The sequence below is a fragment of the Schistocerca piceifrons genome, chromosome 1, assembly GCF_021461385.2.
Source record: "Schistocerca piceifrons isolate TAMUIC-IGC-003096 chromosome 1, iqSchPice1.1, whole genome shotgun sequence".
Taxonomy (NCBI): Eukaryota; Metazoa; Arthropoda; class Insecta; order Orthoptera; family Acrididae; genus Schistocerca; species Schistocerca piceifrons.
Window position 1 is genome coordinate 987,073,826 of NC_060138.1, and position 25,050 is coordinate 987,098,875.

At 41.9% G+C, this 25,050-nt stretch overlaps 1 protein-coding gene across 2 annotated transcripts in view; it reads right to left on the reverse strand.

Moving 5' to 3' along the window:
* Positions 1–25,050, reverse strand: part of LOC124777354 (ras-related C3 botulinum toxin substrate 1) — a 124,284-nt gene that overhangs the window by 42,174 nt on the left and 57,060 nt on the right. The gene's annotated exons all lie outside the window — the stretch shown is intronic.

The following is a 25,050-nucleotide window of genomic DNA, read 5'->3' on the forward strand; positions in this document are numbered from 1 at the left end:
AAATATCTTAGGATTTTCTGCCAAGTCAGTACATAGAACTTTACTTTCGAATTCATTGAACGCCTCTCGCATAGCCCTCCTCACACTACATTTCGCTTCGCGTAATTTTTGTTTGTCTGCAAGGCTTTGGCTATGTTTATGTTTGCTGTGAAGTTCCCTTTGCTTCCGCAGCAGATTTCTAACTCAGTTGTTGTACCACGGTGGCTCTTTTCCATCTCTTACGATCTTGCTTGGCACATACTCATCTAACGCATATTGTACGATGGTTTTGAACTTTGTCCACTGATCCTCAACACTCTCTGTACTTGACATAAAACTTTTGTGTTGAGCAGTCAGGTACTCTGTAATATGCCTTTTGTCACTTTTGCTAAACAGAAAAATCTTCCTACCTTTTTTAATATTACTATTTACAGCTGAAATCATCAATGCCGTAACCGCTTTATGATCGCTGATTCCCTGTTCTGCGTTAACTGTTTCAAATAGTTCGGGTCTGTTTGTCACCATAAGGTCTAATATGTTATTGCCACGAGTCGGTTCTCTGTGACTGCTCAAGGTAGTTTTCAGATAATGCACTTAAAAAAATTTCACTGGATTCTTTGTCCCTGCCACCTGTTATGAATGTTTGAGTCTCCCAGTCTATATCTGGCAAATTAAAATCTCCACCCAGAACTAGAACATGGTGGGGAAATCTACTAGAAATATTTTTCAAATTATCCCAGGTGCTCAGCCACAACAGCTGCTGAGCCAGGGGGCCTATACAGACATCCAATTACCACGTCTGAGCCTGCTTTAACCGTGACCTTCACCCAAATTATTTCACATTTCGGATCTCCATCAATTTCCTTTGTTACTATTGCACTTCTTATCACTATAAACACGCCTCTCCCTTCACTGTCCAGCCTGTCTCTGCGGTATACATTCCAATCTGAGTTTAGGATTTCATTACTGTTTACGTCTGGTTTCAGCCAACTTTCTGTCCCTAGTACTATATGGGCATTATGACTGTTTATTAATGAGAGTAGTTCTGGGACCTTTCTATAGACGCTCCTGCAGTTTACTATTAGCACATTAATATTGTTATTCCCTGTTGCATTTTGCCTACTCCTACCTTGCCGCGTCTCAGGAGGCGTCTTGTCGGGCCTAGGGAGGGAATTCTCTAACCTAAAAAACCCACATGTGCACTCCACACATACTCCGCTACCCTTGTAGCCGCTTCCAGCATGTAGTGCACGCCTGACCTATTCAGGGGGACCCTACATTTCTCCACCCGATAGCGGAGGTCGAGAAATTTGCACCCCAGATCTCTGCAGAATCGTCTGAGCTCCTTGTTTAAGCCTTCTACTCGGCTCCAAACCAGAGGACCGCAATCGGTTCTGGGAACGATACTACAAATAGTTAGCTCAGATTCCACCCCGCGAGTGAGGCTTTCCGCCTTCACCAACTCCGCCAACCACCTGTACGAACTGAGGATGACCTCTGAACCCAGACGACAGGAGTCATTGGTACTGACATGAGCAACAATTTGCAGTCGGGTGCACCCAGTGCTCTCTATCGCCGCCGGCAGGGCCTCCTCCACATCTCGGATGAGACCCCCAGCAAGCAGACAGAGTGAACACTGGTCTTCTTCCCCGACCTTTCCGTTATTTCCCTAAGGGGCTCCATCACCCGCCTAACGTTGGAGCTCCCAATAACTAATGAACCCCTCCCCCCCCGTGTGCCTGCTCGGACCTTGCTGAAGGAATGGCCACATGTCCACTCACAGGCAGAGCGGGCGATGCCACACGGCCAGCCTCCACATTGACCCTCCGCCTTGGGCGCAGCGAATGGCGCTGAACCCACCACTCCCCTTGGGGAGAGGGTGGCCCAACCGCGCCCGGTACCCGCAAAGATGTCTCGACAGCAGGGACAGTGGGTGAAGCATGTAACACCTGGGGTGTACCATGTGAAGCACCAGACTCCCCAATGCCGCTACACTCCAAGGCAGCAGCCTGAAGACGGCTGACCACGGCCATCAACACATTCAGCTGTTTGCGAACAGTGGCCAGCTCCTCCTGCGTCTGTACACAGCAGTCACACATCCTAAGAAATCAATTTACTGTAGAGAGTTAATCAACTTTTAACTAGATTGCTAATTCAGTAAAAGCGGCTGATTGTTGACTAAACTGTGGTTGCTAGACACTTCTTGTAGAAAACAATGAAAATAGAACTACTTGTCTCTGGACTGTATTGAAAACAAACACTAGCACTACTGGCACTATGGTTGACTAAAGGGACTCTCTCTGACTGTATTCAAAACAAACACGAAATCTATGGAACACTATTACTAGCACTCGACAATTAAAGCTTCCTAAAAGCAAAAACACACGGAAGAAGAAGTGACAAGTAATAAAAATACAGTTTATACTTAAATTAACGTAGCTCGCTGCACAGCAGACATGAAGCAGACGGCAGTTACGACGACACTATGTTGAAAGATAGGAGTGTGTGAAACCAAACCTAATTTACAATTTTGTCCACAGGTGGCAGCCTAATTGGGTGTGATATGCAGGTTATGTTTCTACCAACAATACTCAGCAAAGTGGTATATTTTTGCTGTTTACAATGAGTGTATGTGAACAGCTCTTTCATTGCAACCCTTTCAAAGAAGGGAAGCACAATCATGTTGTGAAATTCTTAGGAAATATTCCAGAATCTATGGTGAATTTGATAACTGGTGCGAACTTACCTGCAAAGTCTTTAGTAAATGCAGAATGAAGCTTACTAAATTGTGAAAAAGGGAATCTAATGATAGTCCAGAACAAGAAACAAAAGGGGACCCAAATATAGTCCTAAGGGATTCTGATGATGACATTAATACTGCTGCTTCTGAAGTACTGTAGAGTCACTCAATAGCAGCTTACAGGTTGTGGGGGTATCCCCTATCAAGAAGCAGCAATTTCAAGAGAAACAGTAGCCTAGTAAAAAAAACGAAAGGGATAGATCTTTTGAAAAAAAATTTTTTTTTTTTAAATTCCCTCCAATTAATATGAAGAACTTATTATAAAATATTATGGAAATAATTTCACAGCTTAAAAAAAATTTAAACACACTACAAAGAGGAGTGAGCAAATCCAAATACTGGGTGATCAAAAAGTCAGTATAAATTTGAAAACTTAATAAACTATGGAATAATGTAGATAGAGAGGTAAAAACTGACACACATGCTTGGAATGACATGGTTTTTTTTAAATATAAAACAAAGATGATGTGACTTACCAAACGAAAGCGCTGGCAGGTTGATAGACACACAAACAAACACAAAATTCAAGCTATCGCAACCAACGGTTGCTTCATCAGGAAAGAGGGAAGGAGAGGGAAAGACGAAAGGATGTGGGTTTTAAGGGAGAGGGTAAGGAGTCATTCCAATCCCGGGAGCGGAAAGACTTACCTTAGGGGGAAAAAAGGACAGGTATACACTCGCACGCACACGCGCGCACACACACACACACACACACACACACACACACACACACACACACACACACACACACACACCTGTGGCTAAATATGCCTTGGTGCACGGCCAGCAGATCTTGGCACAGTGTTACACCGCCCGGATTATCTGGATACTTCCCACTAACACCAATCTGTCAGAACTTCGGAGATGAGAACTTGCCCTTCAGTATATCCTCTCTTCTCGTTATCCGCCAGGCCTCAACCTCCGCTAATTTCAAGTTGCTGCCACTCATACCTCACCTGTCTTTCAACAACAGCTTTGCCTCTTTACTTCCGCCTCGACTGACATCTCTGCCCAAACTCTTTGCCTTTACAAATGTCTGCTTGTGTCCGTGTATTATGTGCGGATGGATATGTGAGTGTATGTGTGTGTGTGTGTGTGTGTGTGTGGGCGCGCGGGATTGGAATGACTCCTTACCCTCTCCCTTAAAACCCACATCCTTTCGTCTTTCCCTCTCCTTCCCTCTTTCCTGATGAAGCAACCGTTGTTTGCGAAAGCTTGAATTTTGTGTGTCTATCAACCTGCTAGCGCTTTCGTTTGGTATAAGTCACATCATCTTTGTTTTTAGATATATTTTTCCCACGTGGAATGTTTGTCTCTATTATATATAACTCTTTGCCTTTGAATATGTCTGCTTGTGTCTGTATATGTGTGTGTGTGTGTGTGTGTGTGTGTGTGTGCGCGAGTGTATACCCGTCCTTTTTTCCCCCTAAGGTAAGTCTTTCCGCTCCCGGGATTGGAATGACTCCTTACCCTCTCCCTTAAAACCCACATCCTTTCGTCTTTCCCTCTCCTTCCCTCTTTCCTGACGAAGCAACCATTGGTTGCGAAAGCTAGAATTTTGTGTGTATGTTTGTGTGTCTATTGACGTGCCAGCGCTTTCGTTTGGTAAGTCACAACATCTTTCTTTTTATATATATATATATATATATATATATATATATATATATATATATATATATATATATATATATATATATATTCCTGTTTTTGCCAGTAGTTTCACTTTGTATTCACCTTCTCCTTTTTACCGTAATCTGCTATACAATTTTATCCCGCCTACATATACTCAATAATATGTAACCCACTTCCAAACCATGACCAAAAAAATTTTTTTGCCGCTTTCAACACACCGGCTGTTCAGAGCATCCTCCTACAGGCCAACCGCAAATTAGAACAGCATGCTACCCTCCACCTCAAAAAACTATCCAATCTCCTGTTTTCCCACCTCCGGAAAGGCAACTCACTCACCCTTCACAACCTTTCCAGCAAACCTCAACCTCCTCTCATCGCACACAAACCCAGTCTCTCCCATCTACTCAATCTCCCACTTCCAGCTCCACTCCCTCCAAAACCTCAAAATTCCAATCAACACTATCTGGAACCGCAACACCCTAATTCAGTAGTTAACCTTTCCTCTAAACCTCTCTCCCAATCCGAAACCTCTGTCCTATCCAAAGGCCTCACCTTCAGCCCCGCTCCCAGATTCAACCAAACAGCCCTCGTCAAAGATTTACTGTTCTACTCTCGTACTCTCTGCTGGAAATATCACTTTGCCACGAAGAAAAATGATAGACTCAGATCACAATATAGTAGTGATGAAGAGTAGGCTGAAGTTCAAGACATTAGTCAGGAAGAATCAATATGCAAAGAAGTGGGATACGGAAGTACTAAGGAATGACGAGATACGTTTGAAGTTCTCTAACGTTATAGATACAGCAATAAGGAATAGCGCAGTAGGCAGTACAGTTGAAGAGGAATGGACATCTCTAAAAAGGGCCATCACAGAAGTTGGGAAGGAAAACATAGGTACAAAGAAGGTAGCTGCGAAGAAACTACGGGTAAAAGAAGAAATACTTCAGCTGATTGATGAAAGGAGGAAGTACAAACATGTTCCGGGAGAATCAGGAATACAGAAATACAAGTCGCTGAGGAATGAAATAAATAGGAAGTGCAGGGAAGCTAAGACGAAATGGCCGCTGGAAAAACGTGAAGACATCGATAAAAGATATGATTGTCGGAAGGACAGACTCAGCATATAGGAAAGTCAAAACAACCTTTGGCGACATTAAAAGCAACGGTGGTAACATTAAGAGTGCAACGGGAATTCCACTGTTAAATGCAGAGGAGAGAGCAGATAGGTGGAAAGAATACATTGAAAGCCTCTATGAGGGTGAAGATTTGTCTGATGTGATAGAAGAAGAAACAGGAGTCGATTTAGAAGAGATAGGTGATCCAGTATTAGAATCAGAATTTAAAAGAGCTTTGGAGGACTAACGGTCAAATAAGGCAGAAGGGATAGATAACATTCCATCAGAATTTCTAAAATCATTGGGGGAAGTGGCAACAAAACGACTATTCACGTTGGTGTGAAGAATATATGAGTCTGGCGATATACCATCTGACTTTCAGAAAAGCATCATCCACACAATTCCGAAGACGGCAAGAGCTGACAAGTGCGAGAATTATCGCACAATCAGCTTAACAGCTCATGCATCGAAGCTGCTTACAAGAATAATATAAAGAAGAATGGAAAAGAAAATTGAGAACGTGCTAGGTGACGATCAGTTTGGCTTTAGGAAAAGTAAAGGGACGAGAGAGGCAATTCTGACGTTACGGCTAATAATGGAAGCAAGGCTAAAGAAAAATCAAGACACTTTCATACGATTTGTCGACCTGGAAAAAGCGTTCGACAATATAAAATCGTGCAAGCTGTTCGAGATTCTGAAAAAAGTAGGGGTAAGCTATCGGGAGAGATGGGTCATATACAATATGTACAACAACCAAGAGGGAATAATAAGAGTGGACGATCAAGAACGAAGTGCTCGTATTAAGAAGGGTGTAAGACAAGGCTGTAACCTTTCGCCCCTACTCTTCAATCTGTACATCGAGGAGGCAATGATGGAAATAAAAGAAAGGTTCAGGAGTGGAATTAAAATACAAGGTGAAAGGATATCAATGATACGATTCGCTGATGACATTGCTATCCTGAGTGAAAGTGAAGAAGAATTAAATGATCTGCTGAACGGAATGAACAGTCTAATGAGTACACAGTATGGTTTGAGAGTAAATCGGAGAAAGACGAAGGTAATGAGAAGTAGTAGAAATGAGAACAGCGAGAAACTTAACATCAGGATTGATGGTCACGAAGTCAATGAAGTTAAGGAATTCTGCTACCTAGGCAGTAAAATAACCAATGACGGACGGAGCAAGGAGGACATCAAAAGCAGACTTGCTATGGCAAAAAAGGCATTTCTGGCCAAGAGAAGTCTACTAATATCAAATACCGGCCTTAATTTGAGGAAGAAATTTCTGAGGATGTACGTCTGGAGTACAGCATTGTATGGTAGTGAAACATGGACTGTGGGAAAACCGGAACAGAAGAGAATCGAAGCATTTGAGATGTGGTGCTATAGACGAATGTTGAAAATTAGGTGGACTGATAAGGTAAGGAATGAGTAGGTTCTATGCAGAATCGGAGAGGAAAGGAATATGTGGAAAACACTGATAAGGAGAAGGGACAGGATGATAGGACACCTGCTTAGACATGAGGGAATGACTTCCATGGTACTAGAGGGAGCTGTAGAGGGCAAAAACTGTAGAGGAAGGCAGAGATTGGAATACATCAAGCAAATAATTGAGGACGTAGGTTGCAAGTGCTACTCTGAGATGAAGAGGTTAGCACAGGAAAGGAATTCGTGGCGGGCCGCATCAAACAAGTCACAGTAGACTGGTGGAAAAAAAAAAAAAAAAAAAGGAAGAGTGCCTGTCATGTTTAGTATGTATTCCTGCTCTAATAAAGTGTTAAACAGTATAACCCTGCTTTTGCATTCCCAGAATTAAACCGTTTACAAAATTTTTTATCGGTCCTGTCAAATTTCCTACGCCAACAATGGTAATTTTTATCAGATTTTGCATCAACATGTTTAATTTTCACAATATTTACGCATTTAGAAAGAATGTTTGTGGAGAAGAAATGACACTGGCATGATGTTGGGCATGGTTAAGTTTCTTTACATCAGGGCAATATACTCAGTGGATCTGAACTGGTGAATGTGTAAAAGTTGGAACAATTCGTGCCTTACCTCCCGCCGCTACCAAGCTCTACTTGGCATGGTGGCTTATCAGAGTAACTAGGTTCGTTCAAATGAAGATATCATGATCAATCACAACCATTTCCAAACTGTCTATACTGCACAAACGCAGCATTGCTCACATGTTTTTAGTTTAAACACAGCACCAGTTGAGTACACACAGCACCAGTTGAGTATTTTATTCATGCAGAGCAAAACGTATTTCAAGAATTTATTTTCATTGTAAAGTGCAGTATTTACGTACCTGATAACCTCAAAAAGATGACAATGGTACAAGAGACACAGAACAACACATATTCAAACACCACACAAAATACTTATGTACATATTTGCACTTGACAACGAGAAAAAAATTCTCGAAACGCGTCCTGCTAAGCATGAAAAAATACGTAACTAGTGCAGTATTTCATTATTTAAATAATGAATGACAGCTGCAGGCTTTGAAAAACATCGATTATTACATGTGAAACTGAGTGAAACGTTCCTACTTCACAGGCAGTTATCAGTTCCAGTTACACCAGCAGTTTTTATTAGATAATAAACAAGTCCCTGACAAGTCTTGGAGCATGTTATGTACGTGTATCATACATAAAGTGCAAGGGGGTATCCTATATGTAACTTTTACACCAAAAAGACTGTCGCACATAAAGCTTTCGGCCAGTAAGGCCTTTGTCAAAAACTGCCCGCCCACACACACACACACACACACACACACACACACACACACACACACACACACACACAAACTGCAATCGTAGGCAAATGAAGCCATACTGCGAACAACAGCACCAGTGCATGATGGGAGGGGCAACTGGGTGAGAGTAAGGAGGAGGCTGGGGCAAGGAGAGGGAGGGATAGTAGGGTGGGGTGGAGGACAGTGACGTGCAGCTGTAGAGCGTGCAGGGACGAGGTGAAGACAGGGTAGGGCAGCTATCTGCAGTCGAGAGGTTAGACAGAGAGCAGGGGAGAGGTGGGGTGGGGGCGGGGGTGCTTAGTGGAAAAGGGAGAGAAGTAAAAAGACTGCATGCGATGATGGAATGAGGGCTGTGTAATGCTGGAAAGGGAACAGAGAAGGGGCTGGAAGGGAGAGGACAATGACTAACGAAGGTTGAGGCCAGGAGGGTTAAGGCAACGTAGGATACATCAAAGGGAAAGTTCCCACCTGCAAAATTCAGAAAAGCTGGTGTTTATGGGAAGGATCCGTATGACACATGCTGTGAAGCGATCATTGAAATGAAGGATGTCATATTTGGCAGTGTGCTTAGCAACAGGGTGGTCCACTTGTTTCATGGCCACATTTTGTCGGTTGCCATTCATGCGGACAGACAGCTTGTTGGTTGTCATGCCCACACAGAATGCAGCACAGTGGTTGCAGCTTAGCTTGTAGATTACCTGACTAGTTTCACAAGTAGCCTTGCCTTTCATTGGATAGGTGATGTTTGTGACCAGACTGGAGTAGTAGGTGTAAGGGGTTGGGAGCAGGGGTTGTGTAGAGATGGACGAGTATATCGTGTAGGTTTGGTAGACGGTGGAATACCACTGTGGGAGGGGTGGAAAGGATAGCGGGCAGGATATTTCTCATTTCAGGGTGTAATCGAAACCCTGGTGGAGAATGTAATTCAATTGCTCCAGTTCAGCGTGGTACTGAGTTACGAGGGGAATGCTTCTCTGTGTCCAGACAGTGGGATTTTGGGAGGTGGTGAGAGACTGGAAAGATAAGGCAAGGGAGATTTATTTTGGTACAAGGGTGGAAGGATAATTACAGTCTGTGAAGGCTTCAGTGAGACCCTCAGTATATTTCGAGAGGGACTGCTTGTCACTGCAGATGTGATGAGAACGGGTGGCTAGACTGTATGGAAGGAACTTCTTGGTATGGAACGGGTGGGCAGCTGTCAAAGTGGAGACATTGCTGATGGTTAGTAGGTTTGATATGGACGGAGGTACTGATGTAGCCATCTTTGAGGTGGAAGTCAACATCCAGGAAGGTTGAGTAGGATCAGGTGAAGCAAACGGAGGAGAAATTGTTGAGGTTCTGGAGGAAAGTGGATAGGGTGCCCTCACCCTCGATTCAGATGGCAAAGATCTCATCAACGAATCTGAACCAGGTAAGGGGCTTAGGATTCTAGGTGTTTACGAAGGATTCCTCTAGATAGCCCAAGGATAAGTTAGCATAGGATGGTGTCATGTGGGTGCCCATAGCCATATCCCGGATTTGTTTGTAGATGCATTCCATCATGGATTTTCCATTATATTTATGAATTGTTTGAATTGAATTTGATTCACGATATGTTACAAACAATAGATTCATACCGACAGATCAATCTTAAAAACAATAACCCATTCAGCAGAATAATCTCTTGACATTTTAACTGAAAAACTAAAAGCTCAGTTACACCATTCATTTACTGCAGAACAACAGGAAATTTTCCAGACTGAACTGAAATCAAAACTCCACCAAAATGCACATCTCATGGGACAGGTCCATGCAATGGTGTAACAGAAACAGTTAAGTGACTGGCCGCACGTGCATCTTCAGCTAGCCTACAATAATCAAATTATAACACCTCTTCAGCTTCATAACTGATGTGTGGAGAACATAAGAAGTTGTACACTTAAATACTTAACAGCCCAAAAGCATCAGGATGAAGACCTTAGTCTATCAAAATGCTTTTAAAATGTGAAGATAGTGGCAGGAACTCAGAAATAGCATGCCTTCATGCCAATTACTTAACACAAATTAATAACAAAAACCTACTCTAACCCTGACGAATTCAAGGAAGAAAACTTGAAACCATTGCACAAAGAAATCAATTTGAAGATATATCAGGATTCGTTGCTAGTGTTCAGGATGACAAGTGGTGGACTGCAAGTGCTTTGAGTGTTGAAGAGGATATCAACCAAGTGAAAGTAATATTTCTTCTTCATAATGGACCTGCTTCAGCACTTGCCTATTCCATGAAACCAGATATTCATTTACTTCATAAGAAATCCATAATCAGCAAAGTTGATTTGCATACCATAACTGGGAGGACCTATAATATTACAGCTCCGGTGACTGATGAAGTAAGAAATTTTTCAGATCTGTTAAATAATAGTTAAGAACTTCGTCTAATCATTCAAATAACTTATGGATGTAATTACCTGATTGGCAATGTACATTAAATTTAGTACAGCAGGTAAAAAGTTCATTCAAACGGGACATACTGTATTATATTATATTTCATTTCTCGGAAAGTCTAGAGTTTTCCCACTTCAAACTACTGGAAAATAACTAACAGCATAAATCGACAATTTCATCAATTTTCCTGATTTTATGACATCAATAACTCAGAAAAAATTAAAATATACAAGTAACATATACCACATAGCCATCCTTCATAATACTAAACGTTTTACTAAAATCTAACACGGTGAGATTGAAACTGATCCTTTGGCTTGTTGTTTTCACATGGAATGACCCATTAACAACATAGTTTTTAAAGAGATACTGAAGTGGTAAGTAGGACCCAGAAACCGAAAATATCTTTTATCACACACTTAACAGTACCAACACATTTTCAGTAAAGTGTACTATCAATGGGAGTGAGGAGTGGGAGGTTGGGTAGGGAGGGATGGGGGTGGGGGACCATACTTTATGCCCAACGTGAAAGAAAAAAATTGTTAACTGCTGTTGACTTTTAATCACAACACACTTTTTAAAAAGATATTGATGTGTAAGGAAAGTCCTCAACCTGAAAATATTGAATATGACATTCATTGAAGTAAGTGACATCTACGACTGGGACTTAAATTTTTGGTTAAGTTTCACTAAAAAATTTAAATATTTACGAAATCTGGTAGAAGAATTCATTAAAAAACTATAATTGTTTTTACAAAACTTTAAAATATAAAGTAACTGGTTAGATTGCATTATTTTCAAAAGGTGGGTGATAAGTACCTCCTTCCCCCTTGGCACTGTGAGGGTTAATACAGGTAATAACTCCCCATTTTTCCCACATTACTTCCACTTGAGTACAACACTCAAATTTAATTTTTTATATGTAAGTTCCTTAACTCTGTGGTTATATGGTGCACACGCAGGCACAGGATGTCTATTTTTTCACAGTTCTTTAAATTTTCCACACAGAGAAGCAGCTCTTCTATCTTATTACTCAATCCTCCGATATTCTGAAGAAATAACCTAAAATCACTTTGCCGTGCACTCTTAAGCATTCTCTTCTGTTATTTTAACTTCTTTCATAACAGGATACCTAACTCCTGGTTCTAATCTTAAAAAACTAACCCTCTGACACCAGTTACCATCACAGGGCTCTTGTTTTGTGTGGCTGTGCCCCCCTGTACATTTTCTGCAAGAAGCTCAGCCAACCTGTCTTTCCCTCTCTTATTCAGGCGTAGGCCATGTCTAGTACATCCCCATTTTCCGACTGTAGCAACAGACACTGCACTCATATGATATTTCATTTCAGTCAGCAGCAACCTTCTCAACTCCGTGTTCACACAGATTGCAGCAGTGTTAACCCAGAATTTAAGTGGCAATTACACTAGATTTCTTACCACCTTAGTGGGTGCAGGCGAGAAGATACGAAAATGGTACAATAGCTATTAAATTATTGAATTACAAAATTGTTTTCTTATTTAAATGCATTGTGTTGATAATTTTTGTAGAGTCTAAGACATAACACCCATCCACCTGAGAGCCGCTGCAGAGATTAAGTTGGAGTCATTCACTTAAGGTGGCCAATATAACCAGCAGCCCCTCAGAATTCTAAGTCTGGCCATATGCATGAACTGACAACACTGCAGGATGTGGAACTGTATGGAGGAAATGCTGTCATTCTTTGCTAGCCACTACAAGCTGTATCTGCTCATGGTCTTCTGGTAAACATCACGCAAGATAGATATGAGGTCGCATGTTTGAGAGCCCCCGATGCCTTTTTTTAACACACCAAGAATAGCAAAAACTCCAAGAAACAATTCCACTAAACAGTTTGTGGCTGCATCAAGAAGAGGAAAGTTTACATTGCTCTCCCCCCCCCCCCCCTACAGCGGGCACTGGCTACCAGCTGAACGCCATCTGCCACCTAATGCCAGGTGCCATCCAACCAGCCTAATGCAGCATGGTGCTTCGAATGTATTATCAACTGTCATTTTCTTATTTGCAGTTCTAGGATTTATCTTGCAGTCAAATATGGGATTGTGCAAAGAAGAAACTTATAAATGTTGTTCAAGAATTGTAAAATAGTCAAAGTGGAAAAAGGCCTAACATCTGAGACATACTATTCGCTATGGGTCTAATAAAAGGGTTAAGGCAATAGAGGCAGCTTGGAACCTTTATATTGTGTGTGGGGTGAGTGCTTTTGGGAAAAGCACATCAGAAAGTGGTTTTCTTCTTTCAAGAAATATTGTTCTGGCATGAATGATATTTCCCCATTCAGGAAGCCTTGCTAACAGAATTACGTGGTGAACTGTGACCATTTAAATGTCTTGCTACATTTGCATACAATAGGCAAGGTTCAGGAGTCTGGAGTAGGAGTACTGGATGCTCTAACTTAAAAAGCAACAAAAGTCAAAGGAATGACTATTGCTGCATTTTTCCTTGAACATCAGTTCGCTCACCAAAAATTCCAAAGTAATATTGTTAGTTGTGAGGTGTTAAAGATACCTTTATGTTAACTTCTTAACAAGAAATTAATCTCCGAGCCCCAACAAAAGAAACATACTTGAGTAAAAGGCAGTCTCAACACAGCATTTTCCATCTGGTGGCTCAAAAAGGAGTCCACTGTAAAAACATAACGTATCTGTAAAATGAACGAGCCTATATCATCAGGAATTAGGAAGGTATTACTCACACTGAAATTTGAAACATTCCATGTTTACTTTTTGTCCCATGTTGCTATTGAATAGTACAGAAACGAGGCAGTTAATAAATAAAATAAAGTTTTCTTGTTAATTTTAGATCTGGCTACCTGTAGCTCTGTCACAAAACCGATACAAATAAGGCCATCAGCGGAACTGGAAACACGAACCAGAGCAGCCTTTCCTTCACAGGTGTGTTAGGGAAGAGCTATAGCATTACTCTCTCTCTTATTGGCCCAGTTGTGGCTATGACAGCTAAATCACGATGTAAAAGATGTGGAACTAGAAAGTAATTGATAACCTTAATTCACACCTTATGAAACAAACACTCTGGCTATTCAACGTAAGTAATACGAATAGATCAAGTGAATCTAGCATGATAATTCAGTGCCATCCAGGAAGTAACTCACTGTTTACAGACTTGCCAAACATATCCCAGCACTGTTGCCAAATTCAGTTATACTACCAGCATGAAGAATACCACCAGACACGTTCCTTGAGTCAGTTGTGATGTGACTACAGATTCTGTCTCCAACACACAGCTGCTGAGGGCTGAAATACCAAAAATGTATGCCACTGAACCTTAGTCGCATTTCTGTAACTAGGTTTAGGGAGTAGAGCACAGTTATTAAATACTCAGATGCATCAACTGCAAACTAATCATCATACATCAAAAACTGTCACAATTGTTTACGTTTTTCTACCTTGAGCATACTGAAAACTATAATCCGTTCATCATAAGAATAAACTTGATGTAAACAAACACAAACACGATGATTGGTCAGAAGCCGTAGCACACGCACTGGTGTTGTTACATTCCTGGAAGTAGGTCCTACTTATGTATTAGATATCTAATTACTAAGTTACGTTAAATGAAACTTTAAGATATTCAAGGGTATTAAAAGCCATCAAAGTTTTCTTAATCATGCTTTAGCTACGTAGTTTTTATTTCAAGAATCATGTACAGTCACAGCCTCTGCAGCATTGTGCTCTGATTGTCGTGCTGTTAATGTGCATTATGAAAATGGCTGAGGCTGCTTTCTGTAACGTACTGAAACACGTGGGTGGATCATGGTCCCAAAGTGCCGAGAAATAGGCTGTTCTTAATGTTTTTCATAAATTTATGGAGATAATCAGCTTTGAAGTTTTCCAGCCATGTATACTATGTAGTTGACAATCCTTTACATGTTGAATATGTAGTGCAGTCAGTAGCGTAATGGAATGTGAACCTACCGTTATTCGTGCCCCAATATCATTTTTTTTTCTCATTCACTTTCAAATACCTGCATCTAGCAATTATAAAACTCATCATCTTTTTTATGAATAGTGCATCTCTCCTTGTTTCTAATTACATATTGGAAGCGAAATTCCTGTTCCCATTTCGAATAGAAATTCTTAATTATCGGTGTTTTGTGAAGCATTGTTCATAAAAGTTGTTTAAATTAAGAAAACATAACAATTTAATTTTTTACAGCAAAAATGAAAACCCAAATCTTCTTTATTTGGACAATGCCCAACATTTTATATCACAGAAATGTAACAATACCAGAGAAGGAACGTTGCTACTCACCATACAGCACAGGTGCTGAGTAGTGATAGGCACAACAAAAAGATTCACACAATTATAGCTTTCGGCCATTACGGCCTTTGTCAGCAGTAGATACACACACACACACACACACACACACACACACACACACACACACACACACACACACACACACACACACACACACACACGCAAACGCAACTTGCACACAAGTCTGCAGTCTCAGAGAACTGAAATCACACTGCGAGCAGCAGCATCAGTGCATGATGGGAGTGGCGACTAGGTGGGGGTAAGGAGGAGGCTGGGGCGGGGAGGGGGAGGGATAGTATGGTGGGAGTGGCGGACAGTGAAGTGTTGCAGTTTAGACGGAGGGCAGGAGAGAAGGTGTGGAGGGAGGAGGGGCTTCACCTGGTCCTACCCAAACCAACAAACCACCTTCCTCGATGTCGTTCTCCACCTCAGAGATGGCTACATCAGTACCTCCGCCCATATCAAACCTACTAACCACCAGCAGTATCTCCACTTCGACAGCTGCCACCCATTCCATACCAAGAAGTCCCTTCTGTACAGCCTGGCCACCCATGATCGTTGCATCTGCTGTGACGAGCAGACCCTCTCAAAATATAATGAGGGTCTCACTGAAGCCTTCACTGGCCGTAATTAACCTTCCATCCTTGTACAAAAACAAATCTCCTGTACCTATCTTTCTAGTCTCCCACCACCACCCAAAGTCCCACTGTCCGGCCACAGAGTAGCATTCCTCTTGTTACTCAGTATCATCCGACAGGAGCAACTGCATTACATTCTCCGCCAGGGTTTTGATTACCTCTCATCGTGCCCTGAAATGAGAAATGTCCTGCCCACTATCCTTCCCACCCTCCTACTGTGGTATTCTGCCGTGCACCAAACCTACACAATATACTCGTCCATCCTTACACAATCCCTGCTCCCAATCCCTTACCTCATGGCTCACACCCCTGTAATAGACCTAGATGAAAGACCTGTCCCATACATCCTCCTACCACCAGCTACTCCAGACTGGTCACTAACATAACCTATCCCATCATAGGCAGGGCTACCTGTGAAACCAGTGATTTACAAGCTAAGCTGCAACCACTCTGCTGCATTCTATGTAGGCATGACAACCAACAAGCTGTCTGTCTGCATGAATGGCCACCAACAAACTGTGGCCAAAAAACAAGTGGACCACCCTGTTGCTGAACACACTGCCAAACATGATATCCTTCATCTCAATGACTGCTTCACAGCCTGTGCCATATGGATCCTTCCCACCAACACCAGCTTTTCTGAATTGTGCAGGTGGGAACTTTCCCTGCAATACATCCTAGGATCCTGTAACCCTCCTGGCCTCAAGCTTCATTAGTCACTGTCCTCACCCATCCAGCCCCCTCCCTGTTCCCATTCCAGCACTACACAGCCGTCATTTCACCGCCACACACAGTATTTTAATTTCCTTTGATTTCTCTCCTTTCCGCTACTTACCCCCTCACCCTCTGCACCTTCTCTCCTGCCCTCTGTCTAAACTGCAACACTTCACTATCCGCCACTCTCACCATACTATCCCTCCCCCTCTCCACCCCAGCCTCCTCCTTACCCCCACCCAATCACCACTCCCACATCACGCACTGATGCTGTTGCTCGCAGTGTGGTTTCAGTCCTCTGAGACTGCAGACGTGTGCAAGTTGCGAGTGTGTGTGTGTGTGTGTGTGTGTGTGTGTGTGTGTGTGTGTGTGTACTGCTGACAAATGCCTTAATGGCCAAAAGCTATAACTGTGTGAATCTTTGCTATATAGAGGTAGATAAGTATTGTAGAAACATGAAAAGCAATCATTTTCACAGCATCGGGCACATCATACAAATGCCGCATTTACATTTGCTACTGTACCATTACAATATGAACGGAACTGATCCGGAGCCAAGCTGCGGGATATGGCCCCAGAACTAACAAGACTGTTAAGCGGCCAGACGTACTGGAACTAATGCACGCAGCTTTTTCACTCGTCACTGCCGAATGCTGGCGGGATATAGAACGGCTTGTCATAAAAGAAAAAGAGAAAATGCTGCACCTGGTTGGCTTCGTGGATTCTGTTGCTGATAGGCTCGTTATCAACGTAGCAAGTGTTACTTTAAGAACTGAAATGTATTTCTCGGATTTGTATAAGAAAAGAGCTAAGAGATTACCAGATCACTGACTGTAAGTAATACCTTCTGGGGCTGCAATATTTAATTATATGGTGCAATCCTTCAATACTCTCTTACATTACACACGGCTTGTGCAGAAAAATTACCCCATGGTTAAGTCAGGAATTTTCATCATTCTTGTTTTTAATTACAATAATACATTAGCTAAAAACGATTAAGTATTGTGGTTTTTCTCCATTCGTCTAAGGAGCGTATTGTGGGAGATTTGCAGCGTATTATTTCATTCTTCCTAAAAATTAGATGACATTTGAAGCTGTATTGCTCCTGTGCTCATCTCTTTTTACATGTGAACTGCAGCTGGCCACGTCACTGCAGGCTAGCTTTACCAGTTGACCACCAGTGTTGCCCCAGTTAACTGCGCCGGTAAAGCTGTTGCCCCATATTATCACTAAGTCAATGTGTAAGTAACGCACAACGCAAAATGTACCATTATTATCGTACTTGACAGTACTCGAGACAGCTTGGCTGCAGTCTCATGTGAAACGGAAATCCAATGGCGTTCCAACAAACGTGGAAGAATACATAGTGCAATGTTTACATCGGTTTATTCTTATGATGAACAGATTATAGATAGTTTATCACCAAATGTGATTCACATTTCTGGAGCACCTCCAGTGTTTACACTGTCAATGTTGTAAGTATGCAATACATGTTTTTACAAAATTTTAGTATTGGAGAATATTTTTATGATTGCTATTATTGGCACTATCCCTAAAACAAAGAGATGAAGAGACAACAGCAAAGCATTGATTGCAAAATGTTGACATCCACAGGGACACTTCATACACCACAAAGAACTAAATTCTAATCACGAAAGGCTACTGTGCAGGAAACCGCTTACAATACTATGTACACATTTCTGTTACTAGGCTTAGGGAGTACAGCGTAATTATTAACAATAATGATATTAAGAACAGTCACAATTATTTGTGTTTTTCAGTCTTCAGTGTACTGAAAACTAAAAACTCATCATCAGGTATGATTCACATTTCTGGAGCATCTCCAGTATTTATATTGCTGAAGTTATAAGTAGACAAAACATCTTTTTTATAATTATAGTATTAGAAAATATTTTTCAAAGATTGCTACCATTGGCACAATCCCGAAAAGAGAGGACTGAAGAGAGAACACAACAACACAACATTGCAAAATGTTAACGCCCACAGGATACTTCACTTCATAAGCTACGAAGAACCAAGTCCCAGTCAACGAAGGCTACTGTGCAGGAAACCATATGCAGTGACAGAAAACGTGGACTCAAAAAGCCATTGAAACTTTAAACCAGTCACAGCGAGCGAGGCATCAAGAATGTTCACATTATCTCATTGCTGTAGTTGAGGCGCAAAGGTAGAAAGAAGCAGGTTTCCTGCTATGTAAAGACAGAGGCATTGGAATTTACTTGTAAAATAATCTTCTTGCAGTTGAAAACACCTTTTTCCAACTCACTGTCACCTATTTATACATGGATTGTTTGGAATATTTACACAAATATCTAGTGAACATAGTAGGATAACGCAGTTCCAGTCCTGGAAGTCCATCGACTGTCACTCACAAGGGAAATTCCCCATTGCACCCTCCTTAGATTTAGTGTCAAGATGGCCCAGTGGACAGCCCCTGTCAAAATTGGACATGGATCGAGCATGAAAGCAGGAAGAAGGTGTACTGAACAGTGAAAAAAGAAGCAAAATAGAAACAGTGAACGGTCCAAGCTCAAGATATGCCTCATTGAGCGAACAAGAATAGCTCTGTCGTCATGGTTATGTGGTCACGGTGGTAGGCTGTGAAGGGGGAGATAAGTGTTCAAATCTCTCTGATGCCCCATTCCTCCCCCCCCCCCCTCCCCCTGCCCTCCCCCACGCACACACACAAAAAATTATGAACTGTCCATCTGGCCATTAACATGTATGTTCATTGTATTCAAATTTGTGTCTGTGCCATGATGCAATGTCTGTTTGCAACAGCGAGGTGTAAAGAAGGGACCCCAGATGTACGCACCTCTTATTTGTTCAACATAAGTACCATGTGTTACAACTCTTGCGTCCCATTTTGCAAGTTTTGACTCCAGAATTTCTTTGTTGCAATATAGTCCACACAAGTTTATTGGTTGCTTTCATTTCTGTGAGATGTCTATGCAGCATCTCACCACCTCTCACCATTCATTACATTTACTTGCGACGGACATTGGAAATACAGTCTTACCACATAACTCATTGTCTATAACTAATGTATAGTATGACAATTGTTAAGTCTACAGAAGGAGAATAGACAAATCAATGACTGGATGGAAAGCTGATAATTCTGCGAGGAAAAAAAAAATGGGGCACAAGGTAGTTTCAAACATGGATCTCCCGCTTTACAGTCCAACACCACAACCACACAACCATGAAGCCATAATTCTCGGAGCCTGCTCGATGTTTCAGATCTTGAGCTTGGACCGTTCACTCTTTCTATTTCGCATCTATTTTACAGTTCAGTACACCTTCTTCCTGCTTTCATGCTTGATCCATGGTCAGTTTTTGATGCCATCTACTGGGCCATTCTACCACTAAATATGAGGGGAGTGGGGGGCGACGGGGAGTTTCTCTTGTAAGTTACCAAACATTTTCTGGACAGCAATTTATATACTAGTAATATGTGAACATTTGTCTTGCTTTCTGTGTGATAACACTTTAACTACATCCTTTCCTTAGTCATTGTTTTGTGATACCCCTAACTCATATCAGAACATATGAATCAAAGTGTAACACCTATATAGTCAAGTAACTAATGGTCAAAGCAATGGAAGCAGGAATGCTGCAAGCTTATTACCTAACTAATTGTAACGTGTAGTGACTGCCATTTCAGCTGCATATCAGATGGTAATATCTGATATGGAACTTTCAACAGAATTAATGTAATTATCGCAAGAACAAACTCTGTGTCTACTTGGTGCTAAAGAGTCATGTGCTTCGTATATTATATTGAGCAGATGGACCAGTGTTTCCTTCCAGACATTAGGAGTTTTTGGTTCCATTCTCTGCTTGCTCTGGACGGAAATATGAAAATGTGTAGCAGGGCAGGTGTTCCTAGTCGCAAGTCTGTGTACAGCGTATGCTTGCTCACATAGCAGGATGAAGTAAGTAGAGCTTCATCAGAGTTGTTGCCCATAAGAAGCACCAATGCCCCCAAACTCTCCTTACACATCTACATCTACATCTACATTTATACTCCGCAAGCCACCCTACGGTATGTGGCGGAGAGCACTTTATGTGCCACTGTCATTACCTCCCTTTTCTGTTCCAGTCGCGTATGGTTCGTGGGAAGAACGACTGTCTGAAAGCCTCTGTGCACGCTCGAATCTCTCTAATTTTACATTCGTGATCTCCTTGGGAGGTATAAGTAGGGGGAAGCAATATATTCGATACCTCATCCAGAAACTCACCCATTCGAAACCTAGACAGCAAGCTACACTGCGATGCAGAGCGCCTCTCTTGCAGAGTCTGCCACTTGAGTTTGCAAAACATCTCCGTAACGCTATCACGGTTACCAAATAACCCTGTGACGAAACGCGCCGCTCTTCTTTGGATTTTCTCTATCTCCTCCGTCAACCCGATCTGGTACGGATCCCACACTGATGAGCAATACTCAAGTATAGGTCGAACGAGTGTTTTGTAAGCCACCTCCTTTGTTGATGGACTACATTTTCTAAGGACTCTCCCAATGAATCTCAACCTGGTACCCGCCTTACCAACAATTAATTTTATATGATCATTCCACTTCAAATTGTTCCGCACGCATACTCCCAGATATTTTACAGAAGTAACTGCTACCAGTGTTTGTTCCGCTATCATATAATCATACAATAAAGGATCCTTCTTTCTACGTATTCGCAATACATTACATTTGTCTATGTTAAGGGACAATTGCCACTCCCTGCACCAAGTGCCTATCCGCTGCAGATCTTCCTGCATTTCGTTACAATTTTCTAATGCTGCAACTTCTCTGTATATTACAGCATCATCTGCGAAAAGCCGCATAGAACTTCCGACACTATCTACTAGGTCATTTAGATGTATTGTGAAATGCAATGGTCCCATAACACTCCCCCGTGGCACGCCAGAGGTTACTTTAACGTCTGTAGACGTCTCTCCATTGATAACAACATGCTATGTTCTGTCTGCTAAAAACTCTTCAATCCAGTCACACAGTTGGTCTGATATTCCGTAGGCTCTTACTTTGTTTATCAGGCGACAGTGCGGAACTGTATCGAACGCCTTCCGGAAGTCAAGGAAAATAGCATCTACCTGGGAGCCTTTATCTAATGTTTTCTGGGTCTCATGAACAAATAAAGTGAGTTGGGTCTCACATGATCACTGTTTCCGGAATTCATGTTGATTCCTACAGAGTAGATTCTGGGTTTCCAAAAACGACATGATATGCGAGCAAAAAACATGTTCTAAAATTCTACAACAGATCGACGTCAGAGATATAGGTCTATAGTTTTGCGCATCTGCTCGACGACCTTTCTTGAAGACTGGGACTACCAGCACTCTTTTTCAATCATTTGGAACCTTCCGTTCCTCTAGAGACTTGCGGTACATGGCTGTTAGAAGAGGGGCAAGTTCTTTCACGTACTCTGTGTAGAATCTAATTGGTATCCCGTCAGGTCCAGTGGACTTTCCTCTGTTGAGTGATTCCAGTTGCTTCTCTATTCCTTGGACACTTATTTCAATGTCAGCCATTTTTTCGTTTGTGCGAGGATTTAGAGAAGGAACTGCAGTGCGGTCTTCCTCTGTGAAAAAGCTTTGGAAAAAGGTGTTTAGTATTTCAGCTTTACGCGTGTTATCCTCTGTTTCAATGTCACCATCATCCCGGAGTGTCTGGATATGCTGTTTCGAGCCACTTATTGATTTAACGTAAGACCAGAACTTCCTAGGATTTTCTGTCAAGTCGGTACATAGAATTTTATTTTCGAATTCACTGAACGCTTCACGCATAGCCCTCCTTACGCCAACTTTGACATTGTTTAGCTTCTGTTTGTCTGAGAGGTTTTGGCTGCGTTTACACTTGGAGTGAAGCTCTCTTTGCTTTCGCAGTAGTTTCCTAACTTTGTTGTTGAACCACGGTGGGTTTTTCCCGTCCCCCACAGTTTTACTCGGCACGTACCTGTCTAAAACGCATTTTACGATTGCCTTGAACTTTTTCCATAAACACTCAACATCGTCAGTGTCGGAACAGAAATTTTCGTTTTGATCTGTTAGGAAGTCTGAAATCTGCCTTCTATTACTCTTGCTAAACAGATAAACCTTCCTCCCTTTTTTTTATATTCCTATTAACTCCCATATTAAGGGATGCTGCAATGGCCTTATGATCACTGATTCCCTGTTCTGCACTTACAGAGACAAAAAGTTCAGGTCTGTTTGTTATCAGTAGGTCCAAGATGTTACCTCCACGAGTCGGTTCTCTGTTTAATTGCTCGAGGTAATTTTAGGATAGTGCACTCAGTATAATGTCACTCGATGCTCTGTCCCTTCCACCCGTCCTAAACATCTGAGTGTCCCAGTCTATATCTGGTAAATTGAAATCTCCACCTAAGACTATAAGATGCTGAGAAAATTTATGTGAAATGTATTCCAAATTTTCTCTCAGTTGTTCTGCCACTAATGCTGCTGAGTCGGGAGGTCGGTAAAAGGAGCCAACTATTATCCTAGCTCGGTTGTTGAGTGTAACCTCCACCCATAATAATTCACAGGAACTATCCACTTCTACTTCACTACAGGATAAACTACTACTAACAGCGACAAACACGCCACCACCGGTTGCATGCAATCTATCCTTTCTAAACACCGTCTGTGCCTTTGTAAAAATTTCGGCAGAATTTATCTCTGGCTTCAACCAGCTTTCTGTACCTATAACGAATTCAGCTTCGGTGCTTTCTATCAGCGCTTGAAGTTCCGGTACTTTACCAATGCAGCTTCGACAGCTTACAGTTACAATACCGATTGCTGCTTGGCCCCCGCATATCCTGACTGCCCCGCACCCTTTGAGGCTGTTGCCCTTTCTGTACTTGCCCGAGGCCATCTAACCTAAAAAACTGCCCAGTCCACGCCACACAACCCCTGCTACCCGTGTAGCCGCTTGCTGCGTGTCATGGACTCCTGACCTATCCAGCAGAACCCGAAACCCCACCACCCTATGGCGCAAGTCGAGGAATCTGCAGCCCACACGATTGCAGAACCGTCTCAGCCTCTGATTCAGACCCTCCACTCGGCTCTGTACCAAAGGTCCGCAGTCAGTCCTGTCGACGATGCTGCAGATGGTGAGCTCTGCTTTCATCCCGCTAGCGAGAGTGGCAGTCTTCACCAAATCAGATAGCCGCCGGAAGCCAGAGAGGATTTCCTCCGATCCATAGCGACACACATCATTGGTGCCGACATGAGCGACCACCTGCAGATGGGTGCACCCTGTACCCTTCATGGCATCCGGAAGGACCCTTTCCACATCTGGAATGACTCCCCCCGGTATGCACACAGAGTGCACATTGGTTTTCTTCCCCTCTCTTGCTGCCATACACAGGTGTCAGTGCTAAAGTAAGTGTGTCACCACTAACATCATTCAAACCAGGTGGACAGTCAGGGTGTATACATGGACAAGGAAAAAAAAATTCTGGATTTTTCCCAGATTTCCTGGTTAAAAATACACTTTCTCCTGGGCGAAAATACACTTTCTCCATGTTAAGTGACAGTATACTCTTCCTCGGCACTGTAAAACTCATCAATCCTTTGAATGTTTATGGTTTTATATACCGGAGTAGAATTTACCGGCACTTTAGTTAACGAAACTCAGGAGGGACAAACACGTTTTGAAAGACCTCTGATGTGCAGCAACATGTACGCTGCATAGTTTCATATTACAAAGGTATAAATTTGAATTCCACCAAACACTGCATGTTACTTTCCGAAACATTGAAATCAAGATTGTGATGCATTTTTGTAAGACAGTCATAGCTCATGTCATGTGATCTCACCAGCTGATGGCAGCATAGGTCACGTGATGTAGTGATCCAATAGCAAGATCACTCTTTCTTGGGCGTGTTACACTTTTAAGATACATCACACAAATGTTCCAGCAAAATTTTTAATAACAATATAAATGTCTGATCTTCTGGGCTCGAAATACTTCTAAATGGTCGTCCTCAAAGAGCTGATTTTTAAATCAGAGTCAAACACTTTGTGATTTAAGAAATTCATCATACATTCTCGTACATAGTTCATCTTGCGCAAAAGGAAATCTGCTTTGAATCTAACACTTTTCAAACCACCATTCGCAATATTTTCCCGCGACCTGTTAGAAATAGGTTTGTTTGAGCAGTTGCAAAAGAGCGCCAGATAACAGGCGTCACCGCACTTGTGAAGCTACGATGACACAGGAAGCCCATATGTTTGTACATGTAAAACATTAAAAGATCTTACATATGTCATAAAAGAAACAAGGTATCAGACGATACTTCAAGAGTGTTGGAATTTCGTGAACCATACTAAAATGCATAATTCGGCTTAAAATGCACATTCGTATGTAAATTTTCTTGGAGTACCAGTACTGTATTATCTCATGTTTGGTTCTTTATTATGGCATAATGTCACACGTGCACTTGAAATGCAGCGAACAGTTGAAACTAGTCAACAGTGTGAAATTAAACACTTTGTTTCAAATAAATTGACTGCCTCAGCAGAAAAGATTAATTTTAAGCCAAATCTCTCTAGCAAACCAGCAAAAATAACTTCATTGTTCTGTAAGGTGATTAATGCTTGACTGTCAGAAAGGTGGAAATAAAATTTGAAACTAATAACATA